At 36.3% G+C, this 22,534-nt stretch overlaps 2 non-coding genes across 2 annotated transcripts; both read right to left on the bottom strand.

Moving 5' to 3' along the window:
- Positions 1 to 3,203: 3,203 nt before the first annotated feature.
- Positions 3,204 to 3,277, bottom strand: TRNAW-CCA (transfer RNA tryptophan (anticodon CCA)). Its single transcript has one exon. It is a non-coding gene; the product is annotated as a tRNA-Trp (tRNA).
- A 139-nt stretch (positions 3,278 to 3,416) lies between these two features.
- Positions 3,417 to 3,490, bottom strand: TRNAP-UGG (transfer RNA proline (anticodon UGG)). The gene has a single exon. It is a non-coding gene; the product is annotated as a tRNA-Pro (tRNA).
- Between the last annotated feature and the right edge of the window lie 19,044 nt (positions 3,491 to 22,534).

Here is a 22,534-nt window from a genome sequence, read left to right as displayed (position 1 = left end):
ATGATCTATTTTGGAAATCCTTTTTTTGTTTAGACTGTTTTTTGTTTACGAGATGTCTGGAATTCCTTATTTATATCTCATGCAAAAGAAGAGAGTCCAAGGCAAAGGCGAGAACAATAAAATTAAAATTTCTTCCTTTTCGGAGGGATTGCAGGTCTTCTTAATCGTCTATTCGGCACAAGAAAAAGGCTTTTTCTTGTGCCGATTCTTCTTGTATCAAAATAAGAATCCTTTTTCTTCCTAATTCGTCAAAGATTACTATTTCTTCTTTATTCGGGTCTGTCTCTTGGACCTCTTTTTCTTTTGCTTAGGTTTAGCCGAGGTAGTGGACAAACAGAGGGGAAGAAAATATGGCGGGGGACAAATTTCTTGTGATTGTGAGCAAATAGAATTGCTTGGCTTGTTTAATTAAGTTCAACTTCAAATTTACAGAAATTTTGCAAAAAAAAAGTAAACTCTTCCATTGAAGGTTTTTTTTATTTTTAGGCTAGTTGAATAGTTTTGATTAAGGTTTTATTAGTTTATTACTCGAAACTAAATCAAGGATTTTCAGGATACTTCCTTCGTGGAATAAGATATTGGATCCTCGAGTGATCTCTTTTTCTTGTTGCTTCATAAGAGTGAATCGAATAGATTCAATTCGCGTTATAAGAGTAAAAATTCCGCGGGTCCTTTCCGCTCTAATCAGATAAAGGGGGGTAAGGACCCGCTAAGCTCCTACTTTTTCATGTTTACAATCTGGTCCCTCCGATTACTATAGAGATGAACCCAATCCAGAATATGAACCATAAAAGAAAACACCTACTAAACCAATCACAGCAATACCAGCTACAGTACCTATCAGCCAAAGAGGAATTCTTCCAGTAGTATCGGCCATTTCCCCTACTTTCCTCCACATTTTATCAATTGGTCATGCTAGAGACAAAAACAGTCATGGGTAGTTATAAGGATGGTATCCTTCCAAATGGGATAAGAGAATTCTTATTAGTCTCTTTCTTTCTCTCAATTGAAGAAGTAATTGGAAAATAAAACAGCAAGTACAAAAATGAGTAATAAACCCCAGTATAGACTGGTACGATTCAATTCAACATTTTGTTCATTCGGATTTGATTGTGTCATAGTTCTATAGTTGGAATTTGGTTTATCGTTGGATGAACTGCATTGCTGATATTGATCCCAAGAAAAAAACAGTAGGTACAGCTAGTCCGTGAATAGCCAGCCATCGCACTGTAAAAATAGGATAGGTTCGATCTATGGTCATTGAGGGCCTCCTAAAAGGATCTACTAAATTCATCGAGTTGTTCTAAAGAATCAAAACGGTCGGTTATTAACGGAATTCCTTGTCGGCTTTCCGTGAAATACTCGTTTGGCCTAGGACTTCCAAACACGTCATAAGCTAAACCCGTACTGACAAATAACCAACCCGCAATGAATAGGGAAGGTATAGTAATGCTATGAATAACCCAGTATCGAATACTGGTAATAATATCAGCAAAAGAACGTTCTCCCGTGCTTCCAGACATGCTGAACTCCCAAAATTTTTGTACATTCAAAAAAGGAATTGATTCCGTAAAAGATGGGATCGACCAGTAAATAGAAAATTACTGATATTTCATCCTTGTGAGATTGTCAATTTTGTACCAAAGGTGTATTTTGAGTATACCGAATTAGTATAGCTATCCTTCCTATGGCACAGCAATCTGGTTTTGCCTGGTTCCGAAACATAATTACTTTTTTCTTTTTTTTTTTTATTTTTTGTCTATAGGTAAGCTATATGTTATTCAAGGCGTCAATAGAAAACCCCATTTTTGTAGGTTCTACTTACTTTTCATTGGCTTCGGAATAATAGAGTAATTCGGAATAGCAGCCAAAATCTTGGGAAAATCTAAGTTAATGATCAATAGGTTTGGATAAAAAATTTAGGAAGGATATTCTCATACTGACACAATACAAGGACAAGTATATGTGAAATCTATCCTTTCATAATTCGTAATTAATCCTTGTATTGTTTGTTGGATTAGGTCTAACTTTCTTGACCAAACTGCGAGCGTGGAACTTTACGAGATGAAATAGGGAAAGACAGAAGATAGAATAGAACTTAAAAGGATAATTGAAGTGACTCGTCTTCGAATCTACTTTGGTTGGAGTTCGAAAAAGGAATAAAAATAAAGTAAATTCAAGGAAGAGCTTTCTTTTTTTTTAACAGCCCCTTGGGAGGTCGTGGAATGCTTTTCTTCTCCTCTTATTCCATATGGAATACAATCAGTTAAAATAAGAAGGAATAGGGGAATATTCGATCGTTCACTCCAAAAAGAGGGTCCTATTGAAAAAGAAATTATCCAAAATAGAAAGAAGTTTTTTTTTCAAATTCAATTGTTTATTTATCTCTTATTCCAAAATTTTCCTGAAAATCGAATTTCATTTTTTCATTCAATGGGGTTAGATGATCTAGTTCTTAATATTATTACTTTACTCAATTGACAAATTCCACAACAAATCTCTTGATTCGGAATTAGGGACTCATGTATCATCTGATGAATCCACTTTCTTTTACACTTCTGTATCTTACTCTATCTTGTTTTTTAGTATTATCTAAAATAACTGATGAATTATGAATTTTCCATAACTTAGGTAAATGCTTTACCAACATATGTAGTGTAGTAAAAAAAAATAAATGGAATTTAACTCTTTCATGCTTACTTTAACTAGTTATTTCGGTTTTCTACTGGCTGCTTTAACTATAACCCCAGCTCTATTTATTGGCTTGAACAAGATACGCCTTATTTGAATTGACTGAATAATTATAATTCAGAAAAGAAAAATCTTTCTTTGGGATTCCTGGTATTCTACGACTCTTTTCCAGACTAATTAGGAATTCTTTTCTTGGTCATTGAGATTCGTGGATAATTTAGAGTACTATTTAGGGATAGATCGTACCTCTTTTTTTATCCCCTCGAACAAATCGAAATGATTGAAGTTTTTCTATTTGGAATCGTCTTAGGCCTAATTCCTATTACTTTAGCGGGATTATTCGTGACTGCGTATTTGCAATACAGGCGTGGGGATCAGTTGGATCTTTGATTGAGTCATTTTTTTTTTTGATTGACCTCCTCTCTGGTCTGGAGGAGGTCAAATTGAAATTGGAGTTACAATTCCATTTTGTTAAGTTATTTTACTCTGCTTCGACATAAGATAGATGGAATCACGCTCTGTAGGATTTGAACCTACGACATCGGGTTTTGGAGACCCGCGTTCTACCGAACTGAACTAAGAGCGCTTTCATTCATTCAAAAAGAAAATCTTTTTCTATTCCTAATGTATCTCACGTACGTATAGTCTCCACAAATTCAAGTTATACCCACTTTACTTTAATTGATCTCGTCGCTACTGCCTATAAAGAAGAAAGAAGTAATAGGTAGGGATGACAGGATTTGAACCTGTGACATTTTGTACCCAAAACAAACGCGCTACCAAGCTGCGCTACATCCCTTTTCCAAATTAAATTGTTGTACAATGCCATTGTACACAATTCCTGTCTTCTTTTCCACATCATAATTTTCTTCTTCTTTCTATTTTCTTCTTCTTTCTCTATCTATATATAGAACCCTCGTGTCATTTCTTCTTTTTGGTCTCATATAATTAAGGAATTATATACATCTAAAATCCAATAGAATTTCGCCTATAAAAGAAGGATTACTTTTCCTTGGTAATATATAGGAAGAAGGGGTCATCTTTTTCTTTTTTAGGGATAGGAAAATTTCGTCGATATGGTTCATTTTATATATAGCATAACAATCTTGGGCAAGAGTTTATGATCATATATGTATTCCAACAAGGAAGGAGGATTTTCAATGCGGGATATAAAAACATATCTCTCTGTAGCACCCGTGCTAAGTACTCTATGGTTTGGTGCTTTAGCAGGTTTATTGATAGAAATTAATCGTTTATTCCCAGATGCTTTGTCATTCCCTTTTTTTTAATTCTAGTTATTGCTATGGGAGGGATAGATTTCTTCGTGATATGACAAAATTTTATCCTTTTCAATCTTTTTTTAGTATCGGAAGGAAAAAGAAAGAAAAGATGGATTGGGTTGAACCTCAGAGTCATGAAAAATTTGGTAAACCCCATTTTTGAAAATAGAAATTCAATTTAAAGGGGTACCCAAGCTAAATAAGGCCTCAGAAATCAGAGCATAGAAAAAGGCGGGGCTGGCTAATTAAATGAAAGGATTTCGAACCAAAATCTTTGCTAATTCGACAAGGATTGTATTCTTTAATTATTTCTCTATTTTTTATTACTTAATTTAAGAATAAAAAAAAATTATTCTAATGAATTTTATTCTTCTTCTTCGGATTCAAAATAGAAGAATAAAAGAATAAGTAGAAGAATTAAGTTAAGTCAATCCAAAAAGAAAAGGAGGTTCATGGCCAAGGGAAAAGATGTTAGAATCAGAGTTATTTTGGAATGCATCAGTTGTGTTCGAAAAGGTGCCAATGAGGAATCGACGGGGATTTCTAGATATAGTACTCAAAAGAATCGCCACAATACACCCGGACAATTAGAATTCAAAAAATTTTGTCGTTATTGTCGCAAGCATACGACTCATCACGAAATAAAGAAATAGGAACATCGTGTGTTCGATCTTTCCAAACAACAGAAAGAGTAAGAACTTCATATTTAATATATAAAGAAAACATAGTATAGAATACAAAATACAAATCAACTCATCTGATTTCCGGTAGATATTATTTCATATGTATAGAGGGTATTCATATACTATAATATGAATCAAATAAGATATGGATCAAAGAAAAACTACTTCTTCTGGATCCTAAATTAATAAAATAAAGAAGTGAATTTTCAAATTTTCAAATTTTAAATAAGGAATAAATCATGTATACATCTAAACAACCTTTTCTTAAATCTAAGCAACCCTTTAGTAAATCCAAGCAAACTTTTAATAAATCCAAGCAACCCTTTCGTAAATCCAAGCAAACTTTTCGTAAATTCAAACAACCTTTTCGTAAATCTAAACAACCTTTTCGTAGGCGTCCTCGGATTGGCCCGGGAGATCGAATTGATTATAGAAACATGAGTTTAATTAATAGATTTATTAGTGAACAAGGAAAAATATTATCGAGACGAATAAATAGATTAACCTTGAAACAACAACGATTAATTACTCTTGCTATAAAACAGGCTCGTATTTTATCTTTCTTACCGTTTCGTAACTATGAGAACGAAAAGCAATTTCAAGCCCAGTCAATTTCAATAATTACAGGTTCTAGACCCAGAAAAAATAGACATATTCCTCAATTAACGCAAAAGTACAATTCCAATCGAAACTTAAGAAACTACAACCAAAATTTCAGAAACAACAACCGGAACTTAAGTTCCGATTGTTGATGTTTTATTCGAATTCGAAAGGGCCAGACCTATATATATTATAAAGAAAGTAATCCAGCTCGTTGATTCCTACCACTTAATCTTAATTTATTGTATCTTCCCGGAGTTCCCTCTCCGGGAATTCATCTTTTATTATTCCAGTATATTACTTTATTTATACCTTTAATTGATGATCTTTATTTTATTGGAAATCGTGTAAAGATTATTTGGATTTGATACAGCTACTTGTGCAAGCATTTTACGATTAAGAATCAATTTCTTCTTGTACAGGTTGTGTATTAATTTACTATAACTATCGAATACTTTATATACCCGCGTTGCTGCGTTTATCCGAGTGATCCACAAACGACGAAAATCCCTCTTTTGCCTACCTCTATCTCGATGAGAGGAAACAAAAGCTCTTTTTACCTGTTGGGTAATCATTCGATTAAGTCTTAAATGAGCCCCTCTAAAGTTTGAGGCAAATGAACGCATTTTTGTTCGTCGTCTCCGGGCTATATATCCTCGCGGAACTCTGGTCATTGAATCAAATTAACCTTAATGAATAACTAATGATTTCTCTTCTTTTAGTCACCCTTTTTCTCATTAATAACAAAACGAATTATTCCGATATATAAAATATTAATTCCAATGGCTTTTGCTATAGTAACCTTCCCAACCACGATTTTTTATTCCACTCCGTTCAGTTATTTCTATACGAAATAACAAATTCATTCTAATAATACTAAAAAAAATAGTGGGTTCCATCGTTTCTATGGTTCCCTTTTAAACGGTGAGGCCCTCTCTATACACCGGAGCCCTTTCTTTCATCAAAAGGTATTGCGAACTTGTATAGTTCACATTCTTTGGCTCTACCTATCCATTATAGAGTAAATAGCTCTTTTCACAATAAGAGTTATCCATACAGTGACGGTATTTAATTATGAAAGTTGGCTAAGTAGCTGACCCTGTTAGTCCGTTCTTTTAAGATAAAGGAGCATAAGCCTTTTTCTTTTTATTACTATTTCCTCCGCTTAATGGATAACCATTTGCTACCAATGGGAGAATTGCTTCTTATTTCCAATTTAGATAATTGGATTTGCACCAAAGGAAACCAGAAATTCCATATACCATAGAAATCTAGGATAGAGAAGCTATATCCTATTCATTGGTACTAATCATGGATACTTCAAATTTTTTTATATTTGTTTGAAGTCATGATCTGAACGAGTCGCACATACACCCTAGCACATGTTCCTCGACGCTGAGGGCATCCTTTAAGCGCGGCCGTTTTTCTAGCATTTCGTATTGGCTGTCTTGCGTTTCTAATAAGTTGTTTAATCGTCGGCATGTTGTATGTATATAGAAAAAAATGGATTGGTTTAGATCCATCTTAACCTGATGATTGCTCATCATGAAGTCTTTCTATTTTCTATTAAATCGAGGAAAACACGAATTTAGCTGTGAAATAACTTTACAAGAAATCCGGACACTACCAATCCTTAAACATTTCTGGAAACCACACTGGATCAGTATCGCAGTGCTTGTCAATCATTTCATCCCCTACAATATCGACAAGTCCATAAGCTTTGGCTTCGTCTGCTGACATAAAAACATCCCTTTCCATGTCTTCGGATACAACCCAAAAAGGCTTGCCTGTTCTTAGTGCATAAACCCTTGTGATCATTTCGCGAACTTTGTGTAACTCTTCTACTTCTAGTAAAAATTCTGGTGTCCTTGCCCGATAATAAGCACTAGCAGGTTGGTGAAGCATAATCCTCGCGTGAGGGAATGCTATACGCTTGGTGGGTTCTCCTCCAAGCAGAATGAAGGACGCCATGGAGGCGGCTATTCCGAGGCATATTGTATATATATCTGGTGTCACCGTTTGCATCGTATCAAAAATAGCCATTCCTGAGATTAGCCACCCGCCTGGGGAATTTATAAACAAAAAAATATCACTAATTCCATCTTCTATACTGAGATATACCATGAGACCTGTAATATGATTCGTGATCTCGCAACGAATCTCTTGACCTAAAAAAAGTGTCCTTTCTCGATACATAACATTGTATAAGTCAACCCAAGTCGCTTCTTCATCTCCAGGAATCCGGTAAGGTACTTTTGGAACACCAATGGGCATATTAGATTAATATTATTAAATTTAAGTAAGAAAACCACACTTTAATATGGAAACGTAAGAATGGAACAGAAAGAAAGAATCCGCAGTTTATTGTCTTAATTTTTATTCTTATTCTATATGAATACTATAGATTCTATTAATACGTAGATTGAAAGGTTATACATATAAGGAATGTAAGACAGATTGAATAAAGAAAAAGGAATGGGTGATTCGAATGCTAAACAAAGAGGGGTAGCGATCTATTCTTCGTTTTTTCCAAATTGGCCAAGTTACCCATTGCATATTGGCACTTATCGAGTATAGAATAGATCTGCTTCTCTTTCTTCTTATGAACAGAATTGGCTTCTTATTTTTAATGGAATGAAATAAATATTCGCGCTTTCTGACACAGAATCCCCTAGAAGGGTTAGGTACATAGGATATGGATAGTCTTTTTCAATGCGATAAAATAAAGCGACATCGTGTCTATTTTTCTTTGCTAAAGGGGTATTTCCATGGGTTTGCCTTGGTATCGTGTTCATACTGTCGTATTGAATGATCCGGGTCGATTGCTTGCGGTGCATATAATGCACACAGCTCTAGTTTCTGGTTGGGCTGGCTCAATGGCTTTATATGAATTAGCAGTTTTTGATCCCTCTGATCCTGTTCTGGATCCAATGTGGAGACAAGGTATGTTCGTAATTCCCTTCATGACTCGTTTAGGAATAACGGATTCGTGGGGTGGTTGGAGTATTTCAGGAGGAACTGTAACAAATCCGGGTATTTGGAGTTATGAAGGTGTGGCAGGTACGCATATTGTGTTTTCTGGCTTGTGTTTCTTGGCAGCGATTTGGCATTGGGTATATTGGGACCTAGAAATATTCTCTGATGAGCGGACGGGAAAACCCTCTTTGGATTTGCCCAAGATCTTTGGAATTCATTTATTTCTTGCAGGGGTGGCTTGCTTTGGCTTTGGGGCATTTCATGTAACGGGTTTGTATGGTCCTGGGATATGGGTATCCGATCCTTATGGACTAACTGGAAAAGTACAAGCTGTAAATCCAGCGTGGGGTGCAGAAGGTTTTGATCCTTTTGTTCCGGGGGGAATAGCTTCTCATCATATTGCTGCGGGTACATTGGGTATATTAGCGGGCTTATTCCATCTTAGTGTCCGTCCGCCTCAACGTCTATATAAAGGATTACGTATGGGCAATATTGAAACTGTACTTTCCAGTAGTATCGCTGCTGTTTTTTTTGCAGCTTTCGTAGTTGCTGGAACTATGTGGTATGGGTCAGCAACGACCCCAATCGAATTATTTGGGCCTACTCGTTATCAGTGGGATCAGGGATACTTTCAGCAAGAAATATATCGAAGAGTTAGCAATGGTTTAGCCGAAAATCTTAGTTTATCAGAAGCTTGGTCTAAAATTCCCGAAAAATTAGCCTTTTATGATTATATTGGTAATAATCCGGCAAAAGGGGGATTATTCAGAGCAGGCTCAATGGACAATGGGGATGGAATAGCTGTTGGATGGTTAGGACATCCCGTCTTTAGAGATAAAGAAGGACGTGAGCTTTTTGTACGCCGTATGCCTACTTTTTTTGAAACATTTCCGGTTGTTTTGGTAGATGAGGAGGGAATTGTTAGAGCGGACGTTCCTTTTAGAAGAGCAGAATCCAAATATAGTGTTGAACAAGTAGGCGTAACGGTGGAGTTCTATGGTGGCGAACTTAATGGAGTAAGTTATTCTGATCCTGCTACTGTAAAAAAATATGCGAGGCGTTCTCAATTAGGGGAAATTTTTGAATTAGACCGGGCTACTTTGAAATCTGATGGTGTTTTTCGCAGCAGTCCAAGGGGTTGGTTCACTTTTGGTCATGCTACCTTTGCTTTGCTCTTCTTTTTCGGACACATTTGGCATGGCGCTAGAACATTGTTCCGAGATGTTTTTGCTGGTATTGATCCAGATTTGGATGCTCAAGTGGAATTTGGAACATTCCAAAAAGTGGGAGATCCAACTACAAGGAAACAGGCAGTCTGATACACATTGTTATGGTATCTTTCACCTCTCTTTTTTGATTTGACATGGGAAACATCTCCCATCCTTTCTTTGACTCTTTTTCTTTCTTTATATGGGAAATTCTCCCAAATGACAAATGAATAGGTGTGGAAGTTATAATTGTAAATAAACCACGATCGAATCTATGGAAGCATTGGTTTATACGTTCCTTTTAGTTTCGACTTTAGGGATAATTTTTTTCGCTATCTTCTTCCGAGAACCACCTAAGGTTCCACCAACTCCAACTAAAAGAATAAAATAATTTCATTTAAGTAAGAAGTCTCCCAGATAGGGGGACTTCTTACTTAAATTAGTCTCCGTGTTCTTCGAATGGATCTCTTAATTGTTGAGAGGGTTGCCCAAACGCGGTATATAAGGCATACCCAGTAAAGCTTACAAGTAAACCAGATATGGAGATGGCGACTAAAGTTGCTGTTTCCATTTTTATAGAATTTCAAGATTACAATGGATCTACGAAAAGATCGTGTATTTACAACTACAACGGAATAGTATACAAAGTCAACACCAATGATTAAATAGAATTTATGGCTACACAAACCGTTGAAGATAGTTCTAAACCTAGGCCAAAACGAACTGGTGCAGGTAGTTTACTGAAACCCTTGAATTCGGAATATGGGAAAGTCGCCCCGGGTTGGGGGACTACTCCTTTTATGGGGGTCGCAATGGCTTTATTCGCTATATTCCTATCTATCATTTTAGAAATTTATAATTCTTCCGTTTTACTGGATGGAATTTTAACCAATTAGGTTTCTACTAACTAAAACTAGGAAGTCAGAGTTTTTCCATCCAAAAAAGCTTTTCTAGTTTAAGATCTACATTTCTAGATATTATGGTAGTTCGACCGCGGAATTTTTTTGTTTCGGTATCTCTGGAATATGAGTGTGTGACTTGTTAGAATTGATCCTATTGATAATACACAGAAAGGGCCTGTTATCTCTATCAAGATGATTCTAATTCGTCAGATATTATTTATTCTAGTATCTGGAACACGAAATAGATAGAGTGGATCAAAAAAAATGGAACTATGATTCATACTCACTATTAAGACCTCGCAACCAGACTGAAAAATTCAAGTAGTTCTTAAATAAAAATAAAAAAGAAATTTTCTTCCTTCCAATTTTGTTTGCCCAAAAGACAACTTTTTTTCTCTCGATTTTGTCGAGTCATTACACTGATTCAATAAATGATTATCAAGCGGTTCTTATTCGAAGAACCCTTGCCTTTTGTTTAGCTTGAGACTAAATCATCGTGGCTCTAGTATGAATCTAAGGTTTTAATTGAACTGATTCATAGGATCGCAACAAGATAATTTCTATATTACGCATAAAAAAACAAATCCAAAATAGGGAAGAGAAAAGTCAAGAAGCCTCTAATGACCAACATAAGGGAAAGGAAGAAAGACGCGCCAACTTGAGATTTTTTGGCATTATCATCACAAAGAAGATATTCCGGATTTTTCTTATTTGATATCTTCAAGGCAAATCGACCCAATTCAGTGGCTGATGAAGTTTTGAACCTTTTTTCTAATATTCGTTGAAAATTTGTGTGTTTCTGCTTGAGCCGTACGAGATGAAATTTTCATATACGGCTCTTAGAGGGGGACTCGGGTTAGTTACCTATCTCAATAAAGTATATGATTGGTTTGAGGAACGTCTTGAGATTCAGGCAATTGCGGATGATATAACTAGTAAATATGTTCCTCCCCATGTCAACATATTTTATTGTTTAGGGGGAATTACACTTACTTGTTTTCTAGTACAAGTCGCTACCGGTTTTGCTATGACTTTTTACTACCGACCAACCGTTACAGAGGCTTTTTCCTCGGTTCAATACATAATGACCGAGGCCAACTTTGGTTGGTTAATCCGATCAGTTCATCGATGGTCAGCAAGTATGATGGTTTTAATGATGATCCTGCATGTATTTCGTGTGTATCTCACAGGGGGATTTAAAAAACCCCGTGAATTAACTTGGGTCACAGGTGTGGTTTTGGCTGTTTTGACTGCATCATTTGGTGTAACTGGTTATTCTTTGCCTTGGGATCAAATTGGCTATTGGGCAGTCAAAATTGTGACAGGTGTACCTGACGCTATTCCGGTAATAGGATCGCCTTTAGTGGAGTTATTACGCGGAAGTGCTAGTGTGGGCCAATCCACTTTGACTCGTTTTTATAGTTTACATACCTTTGTACTGCCTCTGCTTACTGCCGTATTTATGTTAATGCACTTTCCAATGATACGTAAGCAAGGTATTTCGGGTCCTTTATAGGGAAGGCATATCATAGAGAATTAGAATTCTCATATATCATATCGGGTAGGTTGTGGTATTTCATTGCTACAAGCATGGGTTATTGTAAAATAACACATGTCATTTGGATACTTCTCTTCAACTCCGAAGTATTTTTATACAATACAAATAGTTGAAGTTAATTTTACGAAAGAAAAAAGGCGGATTATGGGAGTGTGTGACTTGAATTATTGATTTGGCCATGCAGATAAAGAATTGGATCTGCCACATTAGAATTCACAACCAAAGGTGTCTCCGCATCCAATCAACATGTAAGTCCCCTACCTAGGAAGGATAGGCTGGTTCACTTGAGGAGAATATCTTCTATGATCATACCGCAACCATGTCATCCATGAACAGGCTCCGTAAGATCCCATAGAGTAGAAATGGAATAAGTCATGTGACATGATCCAATTCTCTATTTATTACACTTACCTTTTTATTATAGTATGGAAATGCATTCATTTTCTTTGCATCGATTGTGATCCGCAATACTATCGGAGTAAAAGAAGGGATCTAAGGAAGAATGTAGGCTAAACTTTTTGATTTTTTATTAGTAACAAGTAAATATTTTGTTTGGAGGTAAGAAACTTGCGATATTGAGGGGATAAATACCAACTAATCAAGAGACATGAGACAATCCACAAAGCAATTGATCATGATCAAATTTGTAAGCCCACTTGGATATTGAGCATTTACCCATAAGAATAGGATTATTTTCAATGAGTAGTTGTAGGTGCAACTTCGGAAAAGAGAATCTGATAAAGCTTTTCTTGCCTAGAGTCATTGAGTCATTATATACCTTAATTCTATTAAGGATCTTCCGCGGTCTTATTTCTTTCACTCTTGCTCGAGCCGGATGATGATAAATTCTCATGTCCGGTTCCTTTGGGGGATGGATCCTAAAGAGTTCACCTATCCCAATAACAAAGAAACCAGACTTAAATGATCCTGTATTAAGAGCTAAATTAGCTAAAGGGATGGGACATAATTATTACGGGGAACCCGCATGGCCCAACGATCTTTTATATATTTTTCCAGTAGTAATTCTAGGTACTATTGCATGTAATGTAGGTTTAGCGGTTCTCGAGCCATCAATGATTGGTGAACCGGCAGATCCGTTTGCAACTCCTCTGGAAATATTACCCGAGTGGTACTTCTTTCCCGTGTTTCAAATACTCCGTACGGTACCCAATAAGTTATTGGGCGTTCTCTTAATGGTTTCTGTGCCAACAGGCTTATTGACAGTACCTTTTCTAGAGAATGTCAATAAATTCCAAAATCCATTTCGCCGCCCAGTAGCTACAACCGTTTTTTTAATCGGTACTGTAGTAGCTCTTTGGTTAGGTATTGGAGCAACATTACCCATTGATAAATCGTTAACTTTAGGTCTTTTTTAGATATTTTTTGATTCATTCAACCGTGAAGTACCATAGGTATCTAGGAAATAGTTACTTCCAAGTGAATCTTCCCTAGATACCTAAAATCCATTTTATTATGATCCATTTCGCGAAAATATAGATTGTACCAAAGATGCAAAATTGTTTTCTTTTTTCTTTTTATTCTAACTCGAAAAAGAAGAAGAAAAAAAATTGCAATGGATTTAAAACGAGAGTTTATTCTTAAGTAAATCAATTGGGAGATGCTTCTCTAGAGTGTCCCATATATGTTTTCTATCTTCCATACGAAAACTGTCAATTCTCAGAAGATCTTCTTCAGTCTTACTCAAAAGGTCCAATAGTGTATGTATATTGGCCCTTTTTAGACAATTATACGTTCTAGAAGTCAATTCTAATTGATCAATAAAAATACAATTCAATGGAATTCCTTTTTTGTTTTTCTTTAGATTAGTTAATCTTTTTTGAAAAGTAAAAAGGGGTGGAGTAAACCTGTTTTTATTTTCTTCGAAACTAGTGCCCTCTTCCTCCGCGTGTAGAAAAGGAAGAAATAAATCAATCAAATTACGAGAAGCCTCATAAAGTGCTTCCTTAGGGGTTAAACTTCCATTAGTCCATATTTCTAGAAAAAGTATCTCGTGTTTTTCATTTCCATTCCCACAAGAAAAAATACTATAATTCACATTTCGAACAGGCATGGATACAGCATCTATAGGATAACTTCCATCTTGATAGTTCTTTCTGAGTTCTGTCTGATATCCACGATCTCTCTTGATCTGTAAATCAATACAGAAATCAATGGGCTCTGTCAAGTTAGCTATAGGTTGTGCCGTATCAACGATTTCTACGGAAGGCGGTAAGATGATATCTTGAGCAGTTATGTATCTAGGACCTTTGACGCAAATGGATGCGTCTCTAACTCCATAGAGATTACTTCTCAATACAATTTCTTTCAAATTTAGTAAAATTTCTTGTACGGATTCTTCAATACCTGCTATTGTAGAATATTCGTGCGGCACGCTCCCAAATTTTGCACGTGTGATACATGTTCCTTCTATTTCTCCAAGTAAAGCTCTTCGCAAGGCAATACCGACGGTGTCCGCTTGACCTTTTCTAAGCGGGGACAGAATGAAACGACCATAATAAAGGCGCTTACTATCTACTCTTGATTCAACACACTTCCACTGTAGTGTTTGAGTGGATCCTGCTACCTCCTCTCGAACCATAATAGACTAGTATTATTATTTTATCATTGAATCGTTTATTTCTCTTGAAAGTTGAAAGCGGGTTAATTCTTTTACAGACGTCTTTTTTTAGGCGGTCGACATCCATTATGCGGCATAGGTGTTACATCGCGTATACAACTTAATCGCACACCACTTTTAGCAATGGCTCGTAATGCGGCATCTCTTCCACTACCAGCGCCCTTTACCATAACTTCTGCTCGTTGCAAACCTACTGTACGAATAGCATCTACTGCTGTTCTTTGACCAGCATAGGGTGATGCTTTTCTTGAGCTTTTGAATCCACAAGTACCGGCCGAGGACCAGAAAACCACCCGACCTTGTGGGTCTGTAACAGTTATAATGGTATTGTTGAAACTAGCTTGAACATGAATAACCCCTTTTGTTATTCTACGTGCACTCTTCCGTAAACTAAAACGTGCATTCCTACGTAAACCAATACGCACTTTCTTACGTGAACCAATTTTTGGTATAGCTTTTGCCATATTTTATTATCTCATAAATATGAGTTAGAAATAAAAAAAGAAAAAAAGATACAAAGATATCCGTTTCAGGGTAAAATACACCCTTTACTTTAATTATTTTAAATTAAATTATTTTATTTGGAATTGGAACATTTCCGCGGGTACTTTTTTTTACTTTTTAGAAAGTCAAGTTCTTTTTCGAAAGATTACCCCTGTCTTTGTTTATGCTTCGGATTAGAGCAAATGACTCTAATTCGTCCACGCCTACGAATCAGTCGACATTTTGTACAAATTTTACGAACGGAAGCTCTTATTTTCATATTTCCGTATCCTTTTTTAAACTATGAATCTAATCTTTTGGAAAAAATAAGTCTCTTCGCTTGAATTTTAGAACTTAGAATTTATTACCCTAGAAAAAAAAAAAGAAAAACCTAATCCTTTGAATCTTTGGTATCCTTCAAATCTTCGCTATCCTTCAAATCTTCGCTATCCTTCGAGTCTTCGATACGCTTCGAATCCTTATGGGGAAGTCTATAAATTATACGTCCCTTGCTTGAATCATAACGACTTACTTCAATTTTGACCCTATCCCCCATCAGTATTCGTATAGAACTAGACCGGATCTTTCCTGAAATATAGCCTAGGATGATGGTGTCATTCTCTAGCCGAACGCGGAACATTCCATTGGGTAGGGCTTCCGTAACTAAACCTTCGAAAGTTACTTTTGCTTCTCTGGGGTTTTTTTTTTCTCTCCTATTTTTTTTTTCTGTCATATTTTTTTTCTCCTATTTTTCTATTTTTATTTTCAAAATAGGAAGGGCGAGATAGAATTCGAGCACTATAGGCGGGGCGATTACCATATATAACATAAGACTTCTCCCCCAATTCTGTTTAGTCGAGCTTCTCGATCTGTCATTATCCCTCGAGAAGTAGAAAGAATAGCAATTCCCATTCCACCCAAAACTTTAGGAATTCCTTGATAGTTGGTATAAATTCGTAAGCCGGGTCGGCTGATACGCTTTAAAAAGGTTCTTGTTCTATATATTCCTTTTCTAGTCTTTCTCTTTTGATGTCGCAAAGTTGAAACCAAGAAATATCTGTTACGTTCCTGATGTTTCCGAACACTTTCAATAAAACCCTCTCGTAGAAGTATTTTAACAATGTTTTCGGTAATATTTGTAGATACTACTCGAACTGTTCCTTTTTTATTCATGTCCGCGTTTCTTATAGAGGTTAGTAAATCAGCAATAGTGTCCTTGCCCATAAGACTCTAATTCTAGGTTCCTCCTAATTTTTCTATAATCAACATGTTTTTTTTTTTTTTCTTTTCATTTTGGATTTTAAAACATATACGTAAAACACAATCTACTAAATTAATTCTTTGATCTAAATTTCGCCTACTAGTATTTATAATACTTCAGGAGCTAATGAAACTATTTTGGTAAAATTCAATTCTCTCAATTCCTCGGCAATCGCGCCAAAAACTCGAGTTCCTTTTGGATTGCCTTTTTGATCAATTATAACCGCAGCATTGTCATCATAGCGGATTATTATACCGTCTTCGCATTTGAACTCTTTACATGTACGTACAATTACAGCTCGAATTACTTCGGATCTTTCTAGAGGCATTTGGGGCAATGCGTCTTTGATTACAGCAACAATAACATCACCAATACGAGCATATCGCTGATTACCAGCAGCTCCTATGACTCGAATACACATCAATTTTCGAGCTCCACTATTATCTGCTACATTTAAAAGGGTCTGAGGTTGAATCATATTATTTTGATTTCAATTTGTTATTTCAATGCAAAAGGATGAAAGAAATATTGTCTTTCCAGAAAGAAAAACCGGGCATTTTTTTGATCTTCCATACCCCTTTTAGGGTTCTATATCTCTAATCGAATAAATTGACTTCGTATGGGCATTTTACTGGCAGCTATGGAGATAGCTGCTCTAGCTACAGTTTCAGATACTCCCCCCATTTCATAAAGTATACGACCTGGTTTAACAACGGCTACCCAATATTCGGGGGACCCCTTTCCCGAGCCCATACGTGTTTCCGTGGGTCTTAGTGTAACCGGTTTGTCGGGAAATATACGTACCCATATTTTTCCACCACGACGTGCATATCGTGTTATTGCTCTTCGTCCTGCTTCTATCTGTCTCGCCGTGATCCAAGCGGGTTCAAGTGCTTGAAGAGCATATCTACCAAAACAAATACGATTGCCTCGGCAGGATTTTCCTTTCATTCTTCCTCTATGTTGTTTGCGAAATCTGGTTCTTTTGGGGTTATAGTCGATGGTTCTCTTTCTTAGTTCCATCTCTACTGCAAAACTGGACATGAGAGTTTCTTCTCATCCAGCTCCTCGCGAATGGAATGAGAAAGCATGTAAATTTCTCTAATTCATAATATTCCAAAATATTACGGTACGGATAGATACACATTAATAGATAATAGAAAAAGTTCGGTTTTTTTTATATTGAATTTGTTAAAACAGAAAAATATAATATATAGTCAAAAAAGAAGATCTAGAATATATCCAGATGTGTGTGTATATTTATCTAAATTCTATATTTATAGATAATGTAATCCTTCTTAAAACAATATCCTTATTTTTACTCTTATTGAATCGCGGTAAAGTATTCTAATTCAATAAGAATTTCGCGGGCGAATATTTACTCTTTCCTGTCTTATTTGTTAATTTAGAAACTTACCAAATAAGACAATTTTTTTGGTTTGTTCCGCCATCCCACCCAATGAAGTGTTAGGATTTTTTTCAATAAAATCCTATGGAATCATAGGTTCTGTCGTTCCCACTGCTTCTCCTTGAATGGTTAGGTCTGAATCCCGCAACGGAGCTTCCAAAAAATTTCTTTCCGAGTTAATTTTCTCAGTTTTATTAACCCGGGCGGCTCTTTATTTTTGCTTTAAATTTGTAGTTCTTGTTTCAAGTTACGATTTTGAATTCTCTATTATTTTTATTATATTGATGCTTTATCACATTGCCTTTTATGATGTAATTCATAGACCATACATAGTGGAATCCTATATCTTATTTATTTCCTCTTCCTTCTTTCTATCATCCCTCCCTTTATCCACATCCCTTTAGTTTTGCTTCACAACCTAGAATCCCATTTCTTTTTTAGAGAAAAAATTGCAGTTGCTACAACTATATGACACATCTACTCATTTATGATAGAGGTATTTATTCATATAGTGACTGTTTCTTAGTTAGGATCTCGACAATACGAAGCAATAGGTTGGTTATTAGTTAATTTTCTATAATTACTAAGTTTTTTTCTTAAAAAAAAAAAAGAAAAAAATAACGAGTCACACACTAAGCATAGCAATTATATTAAATGATTTATCAATTTTCATTAAATCTTATAGAAAGAGGTAGAATTTCTTCTTTTGCAGGGATTTCAGGAAAAAAGTCTCTTGTCATTTTTTATTCTATCAATGGACAGAATCCGAAGACAAGATTAGTTATTCTTCGTCTACGAATATCCAAATTTTTACACCTAATACTCCATAGATAGTTCGAATTGGATAGCAGCAATAATCAATTTTAGCGCGAATTGTTTGGAGGGGAAGTCTACCCTTTTTAATGGATTCGGCGCGTGCAATTTCTTTTCCTCCGAGACGACCCGCAATTTTTACTTTTACTCCCCTTATATCTGCTTTTTTAGTTAATTCAATGGCTTTTTTCATTGCCTTTCGGAATGAAACTCTATTTTTTAATTGGAAAGCTATATATTCTGCAAGAATGTTAGGCTGTCTATAAGGTTCTTTAACTTTTTCGATAGAAATATTAAATCTCTGGTTTACAGAGTTAATTTCCTTTTGTAGATCTTTCTCTAATTCTTCGATTGCTCCTTTTTTCTTTAATAAATTTGGGAATCCAATATGGATTATGACGTGGATCGTATCGATTTCTTTTTGAATTTCTATATGTGTAATTACTTCGGAACTTGAACCTGAGTCCATTTTTTTATTATGTGTAATTACTTCGGAACTTGAGTCTGATTCTATTTTTCTATTCGAGCCCTTTTTCCTATTCTTTTGTATATAGTTCTTGATACAATCCCTTATTTTTTTATCTTCCTGTAGACCTTCAGAATAATTTTTTGGTTGTGCGAACCAAAAGGAATGGTGTTTTTGGGTTGTACCAAGTCTGAAACCGAGTGGATTTATTTTTTGTCCCATATTTTTCTATTCTATATTTTTTTTTACTGGGAATCGAAATCTTAGATGGATCTAAAGGTTATTTAGATTTCTTTACTATATTTAGTACAATTGTTATATGACACATGCTTTTTTTTATGGGGAAACTACGTCCTCGAGCTCGAGGTCTGAATTTCTTCATAATAGTACTCCTATTGACTTCGGCTTTAGTAATGAATAAATTCGCTTTGTCGAAATCCCTATAATGAGTAGCATTTGCGGCTGCCGAATAAACCAACTTTAAGATGGGATAAGATGCTCGATAGGGCATGAGGTTCAGTATCATAACAGTTTCTTCGTAGTAACGCCAGCGAATCTCGTCAAGAACTCTTTGTGCTTTGAAAACAGACATAGGGATACGTTTTTGTGCTTTGAAAACTCTCTCGAACTTAAGTAGACGATCGGTTGGAACTTTCCTTGCGAGTTTCCTTAGCCCACTTTTCTTCTTCTTTATCCTAGGGATATACTTTACTAGTTTGAAACTTGTCATAAATAAGGTTATTCCCCGTCTACCTTTACTTTATTTTGAATCTTTTTTTTCTTCTTAATCTTTCTATTCAGAATTCAGTTAACGACGAGATTTAGTATCCTTTCTTGCATTTTCATAACTCGTGAAATGCCGAGTAGGCACGAATTCCCCCAATTTGCGACCTACCATAGGATTTGTTATGTAAATAGGTATATGTTCCTTTCCATTATGAATCGCGATTGTATGGCCAACCATTGTGGGTAGAATGCTAGATGCCCGGGACCACGTTACTATTGTTTCTTTCTCCTCCTTCATATTGACCTTTTCTATCTTTGCCAATAAATGATGAGCTACAAAAGGATTCGTTTTTTTTCGTGTCACAGCTGATTACTCCTTTTTTCCTTTTTAAAGAGTGGCATTCTATGTCCAATATCTCGATCGAAGTACGGAGGTCAGAATAAATAGAATAATGATCAATGGAAAAAAGAAAAAAATCCTTTAGCTGGATAAGGGGCGGATGTAGCCAAGTGGATCAAGGCAGTGGATTGTGAATCCACCATGCGCGGGTTCAATTCCCGTCGTTCGCCCATCGCATTATTGCAAATTCCAAAAATGCAATTTTCCATATTCCTAGTTACGTATTTACTTACGGCGACGAAGAATAAAACTATCGCTATATTTTTTCCTTTTCCTAGTTCTTCTTCCAAGCGCAGGATAACCCCAAGGGGTTGTGGGTTTTTTTCTACCAATGGGAGCTTTCCCTTCACCGCCCCCATGGGGGTGGTCCACAGGGTTCATAACTACCCCTCTTACTACGGGGCGTTTACCTAGCCAACACTTAGATCCGGCTCTACCCAAACTTTTTTGGTTCACCCCAACATTACCCACTTGTCCGACTGTTGCTAAGCAGTTTTGGGATACTAAACGGACCTCCCCAGATGGTAATCTTAAAGTGGCCGATTTACCCTCTTTTGCAATGAGTTTCGCTACAGCACCTGCTGCTCTAGCTAATTGCCCACCCCTTCCACGTGTGATTTCTATGTTATGCATGGCCGTGCCTAAGGGCATATCGGTTGAAGTAGATTCTTCTTTTCTCTCAAAAAACCCCTTCCCAAACTGTACAAGCTTCTTCCAAAGCATACGGCTTTCTAGATGTATATGACGATCTCTAGACAGATGGATCTTATATGAATCATATGATGAAGTACCACATGAGTGGATATATAGGAAAGGAATCCAAATCTGCCGAATCGCTCATGTTATGATCTTCTACATCCTAGGTCTCTGCGTTCCGTCATCTGGCTTATGTTCTTCATGTAGCATTCAGATCGAATGACTCTATGAAATTACGTCGATACTTCCACATATTATGGGTAACGTAGGAGACATCCCTATTTTCCCCCGGGGGTCTTAATTACCACTGCTTAGCTTTCAATTTGCCTCTGACCATCAAATTAAATGTGAATAACCCGTCCTCCTCTCTTTGAAACAAGGGGCGCTTCCGGTTCTGTGCGTGCTTCAAACAATTTTGTCTTCTCCATATTACCATATCTCTAGAGCCAATAATTTTCTATGAGGAACTACTGAACTCAATCACTTGCTGCCGTTACTCAACAGTTTTCTGTTGAGGTCTATCCCGTAGAGGTAGTCAAATTGGATCAGTGATCGATTTCTAGGTTTCGTCGTAAACCTAATTGGTTACTTCCAATTACGTAAATCAATAGTTCAAACCGCACTCAAAGGTAGGGCATTTCCCATTGATATAGGAACTTTTGTACCAGAAACAATAGTATCTCCAATTATAGCCCCTCTGGGATGTAAAATATATCTCTTCTCACCATCCCCATAGTGTATGAGACAAATGTATGCATTTCGATTAGGGTCGTATTCTATGGTTACGATTCTACCAGATATGTCTTTTTGATTCCGTCGAAAATCTATTTTACGGTATAGGCGCTTATGACCTCCCCCTCTATGCCTTGCGGTAATGATTCCTCTGGAATTACGACCTTTACCACAACGGTGCCGTCCATGGATCAAATTATTTCGTGGATTGGATTTCACTTGCCTGTCTACGGTTCCCTTGCGTGTGCTCGGGATAGGTGTTTTGTATAAATGTTTCGCCGTATTATTAAGTATTCTCCTTTAGTTTTTTTCTCTATCTAGAAGTGGAATAGAATAACCCGGTTGAAGGGTAATGATCATACGTCTGTAATGCATTGTATGGCCCAGAATAGGTCCTATTCTTCTACCTTTTCCAGGTAGTCGATGGCTATTCACAGCTACCACCTTAACACCAAAGAAGAGTTCGACCCAATGCTTTATTTCTGTCTTAGTGAATCCCGATTCGACATTAAAAGTATATTGATTCTTTCCCAATAAACGAAGACTTTTTTCTGTAAATACTGCGTATTTGATTCCATCCATAAATCGACTTTCCCTCCTATGCTCTGAGTTCCAGTATCGATAAGAATTCGAGTTCTTATTGTTCTTATGTTATGGTATGAATATACCATACCAATTCGTTATGTATGGATGATGGATGAGATTCCATGGATAGAGAGCCAGTTCCAATAGACTTATGGAATGTTCCCGTTCGTGTGCATCCAGCAGGAATTGAACCCGCAAATTTACCAATTATGAGTTGGGCGCTTTAACCATTCAGCCATGGATGCTTAACAGGGATCATCGTACATCGTAAATAACCAATTTTCATATAGAAAGACATATCATAGAAAAATGAAATCGAAAATATTCCGAGATGGCAAATATTCGGAGATGACTATGAAAACACCTCTCTGGATCCTCGAATTGAAAGAGAGATTGAGAGGGATCAAGAATCCTAATTCTCGCTATTT

The sequence above is a fragment of the Triticum urartu genome, unplaced genomic scaffold (genome assembly GCF_056163025.1).
Source record: "Triticum urartu cultivar PI428250 unplaced genomic scaffold, HENAU_Tu73 scaffold2, whole genome shotgun sequence".
Classification (NCBI taxonomy): Eukaryota; Viridiplantae; Streptophyta; class Magnoliopsida; order Poales; family Poaceae; genus Triticum; species Triticum urartu.
The sequence above is the reverse complement of the archived record's forward strand: the minus strand, read 5'-3'. Positions and strand labels throughout refer to the sequence as shown.